The 7,229-nt window shown below is 51.0% G+C and overlaps 3 pseudogenes across 1 annotated transcript; 2 read left to right on the top strand and 1 right to left on the bottom strand.

Moving 5' to 3' along the window:
* The first annotated feature begins 494 nt into the window (after positions 1–494).
* On the top strand, positions 495–1,472 carry LOC105818024 (annotated as a pseudogene).
* Positions 1,473–4,270: 2,798 nt separating this feature from the next.
* Positions 4,271–4,843, bottom strand: LOC105818025 (annotated as a pseudogene).
* Positions 4,842–6,708, top strand: LOC105818020 (annotated as a pseudogene). Its single transcript, XR_001137869.1, has 2 exons — positions 4,842–4,866; positions 5,209–6,708. The product of XR_001137869.1 is annotated as an actin-related protein 2/3 complex subunit 1A pseudogene (transcript).
* The last annotated feature ends 521 nt before the right edge of the window (positions 6,709–7,229 follow it).

The following is a 7,229-nucleotide window of genomic DNA, read 5'->3' on the forward strand; positions in this document are numbered from 1 at the left end:
TTATTATTAATTAATTGTTGGGGATGGTAACCCTTTTGGCCTAATCTTTCCTCATTATAGAAACTCATGCTCTCCCTTGCTGCCATGCTGTATGGAAGAAACCCAAATTGTTGGCCCTTCTTTTTTTTTTTTTTTTTAACATGATTGCTAAGTTTAATTCGTTATACTCAATTCTGCCTTGTAAAAATAACAAAAATGTTCCTATCAAAAGTACATTGAGGCGGCCCGGACTTGTTCCCTCCTCCCTTGCCATCCCTGGCTGCAGCCCTGCGCGGCTGTCGGCTGTGAGCAGGCACCCCCTGGCAGGGCCTCGGCACCCAGCCAGCACCAGGTGAAGGAGCTGCTAGAACAATGGTGAGGCAGGCAAGGTGAGGAGCGGCCAGGCAGCCCAAGGAGTACATGGAACAGGTGATCGGAGGTGCCGGAAACCGGGCACCTGGGCATCCCTCCCCTCACCTTGCCAGGCCTGGCGCCCCAGGCACAGGAGAGAAACCATGGCAACCAATTTCAGCGACTTCGTCAAGCAAGGCTACATGAAGATGAAAAGCAGGAAGCTCGGATCTACCGGAGGAGCTGGCTGGTGTTCGGGAAATCCTCCAGCAAGGGGCCCCAGCGGCTGGAGAAGTATCCAGATGAGAAGTCAGTGTGCCTGCAAGGCTGCCCGAACGTGACTGAGATCAGCAACATCCAATGTGTCACAGGGCTCCCCAAGAAGACCAAGCGGCAGGCGGCAGCCATCATATTCACCCATGACTCGGCATGTACCTTCACCTGCGGCTCCGCTGGAAGCTGAAGAGGGGTACAAGACATTATCTGTGGAGTGTCTGGGGTCGCGGCTAAACGACATCAGTCTGGGAGAGCCTGACCTCCTGGCCCCAGGAGTGCAGTGTAAGCAGACAGACCGCTTCAGTGTCTTCCTGCTGCCCTGCCCCAACCTGGCCGTGTATGGTGAGTGCAAGCTGCAGATCACCCACGAGAACATCTACCTCTGGGATGTACACAACCCCCGCGTGAAGCTCATCTCATGGCCCTTCTGCTCATTGCGCCACTATGGCCGGGGTGCCACACGCTTTACCTTCAAGGCTGGCCGGATGTGCGACACTGGCGAAGGGCTCTACAACTTCCAGACACAGGAGGGGGAGCGGATTTACCAGCGGGTCCACAGTGCCACCCTGGCCATCGCCAAGCAGCACAAGCGGGTCCTGCTGGAGACGGAGAAGAATGTGAGGCTGCTGAACAAGGGCACAGAACATTACTCGTACCCCTGCACATCCACTACCATGCTGCCCCGCAGTGCCTACTGGCACCACATCGTGGGTTCCCAGAACATCGCTGAAGCCTCCAGCTATGCGGGTGAGGGGTATGGAGCAGCCCAGGTCAGCTCAGAAACGGACCTCCTCAACAGATTCATCCTGCCAAAGCCAAAGCCCAGCCAAGGGGACAGCAGTGAGGCCAAAATCCCATCCCAGTGACAGCAGTTCTGGTAACACAGAAGACTGCTGGGGGCTGCCTGCAGCTTACTGTGGACAGCCAGCCCCAAGGGGCTGTTGGCCAAGAGCCTGGAGAAAGGGAGCAAGCTGTCCCCTCCTTGCCCCCAAGGGTGAGGCTGGACCAAGGCAAAGGGCTGGCCACACCACCTGAGCATGTGTGAGGGGCTGGTGCTACTGTGGGACTATATACTGTTAATGATTTTAATGTATATGGCTTATGCATATTCTATATTAATGAGATTGCCCCCTCTAACCTTCCCGGCCAACACATACACATTTTTTAATCCCATGACCAGTTCATGGTCAGGGCTGGTTTTGAGTACGAGGGCAGCGGTTTCCCTGTCTTCCGTGGCACACCCCCCTGCTGCCAGGACCTGTTTGAACTGCCAGGGCCAGAGGAGGGGGACGGTCAGAACTCAAGGCTGGCATTCTGACTGCTGGCTTTTCCCAAGCAGCCCAGGGGCCAAGACAGCGGGTGGCTTCCCAGTTCCTCTGGGCCTAGAATGGCACAGGAAGGATCTAAACTTCCACTGTGTCACTTGTCAGCCTTGCACTTAGAGTCTTAAGCAGAGGTGACATCTGGTTGATGGCACAGGTGAAAATCTGGTTTTCAAATGTAATTTCCACACAGGCTCCTTCCTGCTTAGTAGGCTGAGAAGTTGCCCTCGGGCTGGGGATGCCGATTACCTCAGCCTTGTGGAGGAAGCCTAGAGTGTTCCTGCCCCTATGCCAGGCAGGAGGGAAGGCAGGGCTGCTGTGGGGAGTGCCTGCTGCCCCTCTCACTGACCAGGGGTAGACAATGCCCCAGCAGAGGGAGCCCCTCCACCCAGTGTTTGGCCACCCTCCACCTCCCAAAAGCACTCAGAAACCAAGACCTTCCCACATGGTGATGCGGCTTCCTGCTGAAACACAATTAGAGCAATTCATTTTCTAGTGCTGGTATTTATTGACTACCATGCAGAAGGGCTATCTTTCTATTCACATCAAAACTTTGGTTGTGTGGTTTTTTTTTGTTTTTCATTTTTTAAAAAAATACTTTAGAGTTCTGATTTGTGGGACTTGACCTTCTTGTAAATAACCACTATTCAAGTTGTGGCAGGACCACAATAAAGAGGCCCCTCCCAAAGGAGCCCTAGAGCCAGGGAGCTGGCTTAGCCAGCTCAGCTCTCAATGTGACTCAGAGAATGACCACCCAGAGGCATGAGCTTCCCTGAAGAGGGGAACTAGGGTCCAAAGGCCTTTGGGGAGGGAGGCAGAGCTTGCTGGCTCAGCTAAGTGGCACAATGAAGGAGATTATGTTGTGCTCTTTATCGCCAAAATAAACACTTTTAAAAAGAAAAACAAACAAACAAACAAAAAAACCAAAATTACATTGAGATATAAGTTTTTTTGTTTAGATACAGCTCTAGAAAAATGTTGGCACTAAATGCATTTAAAAGTTTTAGGCTTAATTAAAATATAGAGTAGCAATTTCTCAATGCAGCTTAGAGGTTGAAAACAGGATGCTAAATTTTTTAATCTTCCAAGTATAGGCAGTCCCCAATGTATAGAACACCTTCCAAATGCAAATGGCAGCCATAATGAGGCTCATCTATGCAATAACTCTCCTCTTCTTCTCCCAGTGACCTGCCTATCCAGGACTCAACCCAGCCCCGCAGCCTCAGGAAGGGAAAGGCAGGAAAGATCGGAAAAAAGTAAGGTAAATGTTCTGTCGCTGCTGCCCCAGGGGCCTTTGCTCTGGTTCATGGTTTCCTCACTCCCTAAGACGTTTGTTCTCATCCCTGGCTTCTCCCTTCTCCACCCAGAAGTGCCTGCCAGTGAGCAGAACTAGAGAGCTCCCCCAACCTTGCTCACAGCAGGGCGTGAGGGAGAGGGGCAGGGGCCAGCACCACAATGTCAGGTTTCTTCTTGGCAATCCAATGTGGAATTCACAAACCATTTTCTCATTAGAAAGAGTTTTAAGTGGTCGTTCATTTCTACCAATTCACAAGCAAAACTGGCACGTGAAGGACCAAGGCCATCCGTTGTGAAAGAAGGGCAGATCCCGGCATGAGACGGGCCGGGGCTATGGATGGCAGAAACCCGGCAGCTCAGAGGACTAGGGTCTGAAACCTTCCACAAAGCAGAAGACTAAGGACAACTTTTTGATTTTTTTGAAAGCTGCCAAGGAGAAGTAATCAAGCTGTTTTAAGGCTGCAAAACAAAAAACAAAAAAACAAAAACAAAACAAAACACCGGGGATAAAATGGACAGAAGACGCTGGGGCTCAGCAGCGGTCGGCTCCGGGTGGGGAGCGTGGTGAGGGGCAGCTGGCATTAGGATCCGAGGGGGTTGTCCAGACACCCTCCCAGCGCCTCGTCAGTGTCTGCACGTTTTGCTCCCTCCCTCCCACACAGAGGACGGGCTGTTTTGTTTCCTTTCCATCCTTCCCAGGTGTCCCGTCGGCTGGCACAAGACAGCCTCGCCTCACCAAGCCTCCCGTGACCCCGCGCTATCTCCCCGCTCTGGCCCACTGTAGCGGTCCTCTCACGTCTGGAACTAGGAACTAGTGAAAACCAGGGGAATCACATTTTATCCCCGCAAAGACATGTCTCTCCAAGTCTGGAAGGTGTGGTCCTCTGGGCAGCTCTCGTGACGTCAGTGGAAACCCCGAGCCGCCAGCCTCCCACACACGACTAACCCTCTTCCCCCCTCCAGCTTGCTTGGGCTAAAGGAAATGACAGTATTTGCTACACCGACTCTTCCCTCTCTTGTCTAGCTATGATCAGGCAGTAATTCTTTTAGTAGAAGGAAATGCTGGATTTGCCTCTTGGTGGGTTCAGGACTTTGTTGTGCGAGCGAGGCCCTGGCTCCAGCCTGAGCTCATGGCTTGTCGACCTTGGCCGTGGGCCCGTGCTCCGCGGCGTGGCCCGCTTCCCTGGCGCTGCTTCTCTCACCTGGCTCTTCTCCCGGTGGGATGCTCGTCGCAGCTTTAAGGTCCAATGTTGGTTCTTCTTCACGTAAGAAAACGTGATCCTTAGGGTTGTTTGGGGCTGCCAAGCGGGAAGTGGCAGTGACTGGGGAGCCAAAAATGTCACTGGTCTTCCCACCAGGGGGGTTCAGATGCTGCCAAGTCTGCACAGGAGTTGATTCGTTGAAGATACCCCTTCCTTTCCCACCTGGCGGGGGTTTGTCCTCCTGGGTATGTTGCGAGGTTCTTCAGTTGGTCCAAAAATATTAGACACCATCCTATTAGGCCTGCTTGAAGGAACAGCTTCTTCTGGACTTCCAAAAAGATTGCTCGGTTCTCCCCCTGGAGGCTTCATGGCCCGGGAGCCCGTGCGGCAGCCCTTGCTCTCCCGGCCCTGGAACATGTCGCCCGCCGCCGCGCAGCACCGTTGGCCCTTCTGGTTGGAACTGCCCGATGGGAACCCATACATCTTCCCCAGCCTGTCAAGGGAGTGACTATCCCCCACTATTGGTTAAAACAAGGTACTGTGGGTTTATGTCCTGTTATTCAGGAAGTGTTAAAGGCTAAAGTTTAAGACTAACCATTTCTCCTTTTAACAGTCCTGCCTGGGTGGGCGCGGTGGCTCAGGCCTGTAATCCTAGTACTCTGGGAGGCCAAGGCGGGCGGATCGTTTGAGCTCAGGAGTTCGAGACCAGCCTGAGCAAGAGCGAGACTCCGTCTCTACAAGAAACAAGAAAAAAATTTAGGGCCACTTCTGGGATCTGTCAGCTGCTCCCTCTGGGCCTTGGTCCTCCGCCGCGCCCGCGGAGCCTGTTCTTGCGTTGACTCACCAGAGTCGGCGAATTCTCCGCTCCGATCCCGTCCGGACTGTCCCCACCCCAGAAATTGCCCTTAGCCTCAATAATCATGAAGTGCACATCTATAAGAAAAATGGGAGCCAGTGGGTGAAAGCTCATGAACTCAAGGAACACAACGGACACATCACAGGTACTGACTGGGCTCCCAAGAGCGACTGCATTGTCACTTGTGGGGCAGACTGCAATGCCTATGTCTGGAGTCAGAAAGATGGTGTCTGGAAGCCAACCCTGGTGATCCTGAGAATTAATCGCGCAGCCACTTTTGTGAAGTGGTCCCCCCTGGAGAACAAATTTGCTGTGGGAAGTGAAGCATGGCTCATTTCTGTTTGTTACTTCGAGTCTGAAAATGACTGGTGGGTAAGCAAGCACATTAAAAAGCCGATTTGCTCCACAGTCCTCAGCTTGGATTGGCATCCCAATACCGTTTTGCTGGTAGCAGGATCATGTGACTTCAAATGCAGAGTGTTTTCTGCCTATATTAAAGAAGTGGATGAAAAGCCAGCCAGTACGCCCTGGGGCAGCAAGATGCCTTTTGGTCAGCTGATGTCAGAGTTTGGGGGCAGTGGCATAGGCGGCTGGGTCCATGGGGTCAGCTTCTCCGTCAGTGGGAGCGGCCTGGCCTGGGTCAGTCATGACAGACAGCACTGTATCTGTTGCTGATGCCTCGAAAAGCGTGCAGGTCTCAACTCTGAAAACAGAGTTCCTGCCACTCCTGAGTGTATCGTTTGTCTCTGAGAACAGCGTTGTGGCTGCTGGCCATGACTGCTGCCCAATGCTCTTTAACTATGATGACCGCGGCTGCTTGACCTTTGTCTCCAAGTTAGACATTCCAAAACAGAGCGTCCAGCGCAACATGTCTGCCATGGAACGTTTCTGAGACATGGCCAAGAGGGCCATGACCAAGGACTGCAATACAGCCTTGGAGACGCTGCACCAGAATAGCATCACTCAAGTGTCTATTTATGAGGTAGACAAGCAAGACTGTTGCAAATTTTGCACTACTGGCATCAATGGAGCCATGACAATTTGGGATTTCAAGACCTTAGAGTTTTCTATACAGGGCCTCCGGATAATGTGAAGCTGAGTGAGCCTCTGCCATCCAGCATGACAAACGGTGGCTGACCACAGCTCTGCCATTGGATGGTGAGGAAAGCCAGCGCCAAGGAAACACTGAAAACACATATCGTGCAAATAGTGTGTGGTTTTGTTTGAGTATAAAATTGGTGAAAGTGTTGGTTTTTTAAAAGCAGCAGTGATTTTTTTTTTTTTTTGGTTATTTCATTCCGTTCTTGACCAAAGCTTCTCTTTAAGTAGTTTATTATGGAAAATTGTCACACTAACTTAAAGGAAAGGGTGAGGGAGATATGTAAATTGTCCACTAGAAAATTAAATTAAAATACTCAATGTGGTTTTGGATTTGTTTCCTTATACTATTTCCATATTTCCATTTTTAGTAGAAAAATGTGGGTAAATTCTTCATTAGATTAGTTCATTTTTAGGGTAAAATCTTAGATTCTTAGTTTCTTAAATTGCACCATCCTATTCTACCTTTAACCAAAAAGAACCATTTATTGCGGGGGGGGGGTGTGTGACCATTTATTGAATATTATCTCAACATTATAATACTTCTGCAAACTATTATATTCTATCGCCTTTTGCATCCAAGCAACAGAGAAACCCAGTTCCACTAAGAAGCCAAGCCCAAATGGGAAGCTACTCTGGGAGACCCTCTGTGACCGGTGCCTATGGCAGGGCAGCCCACTGCTGACATGAGCACCCACAAAGGGTGTGCTGCCAGGGAGCCTGCAGGAGGAAGAGACATGGGAAAAGGTAGCATCTTGGTTTAGAGATTATTGTGCCCGAACTGAGTTCTTTCATCATAAGTAGATGTGAAGTTTGACATTCCAAGGCTGAGAATTTTAAAGAGGTACA

This window comes from Propithecus coquereli, unplaced genomic scaffold, assembly GCF_000956105.1.
Source record: "Propithecus coquereli isolate 6110/MARCELLA unplaced genomic scaffold, Pcoq_1.0 Scaffold430, whole genome shotgun sequence".
Lineage (NCBI taxonomy): Eukaryota > Metazoa > Chordata > Mammalia > Primates > Indriidae > Propithecus > Propithecus coquereli.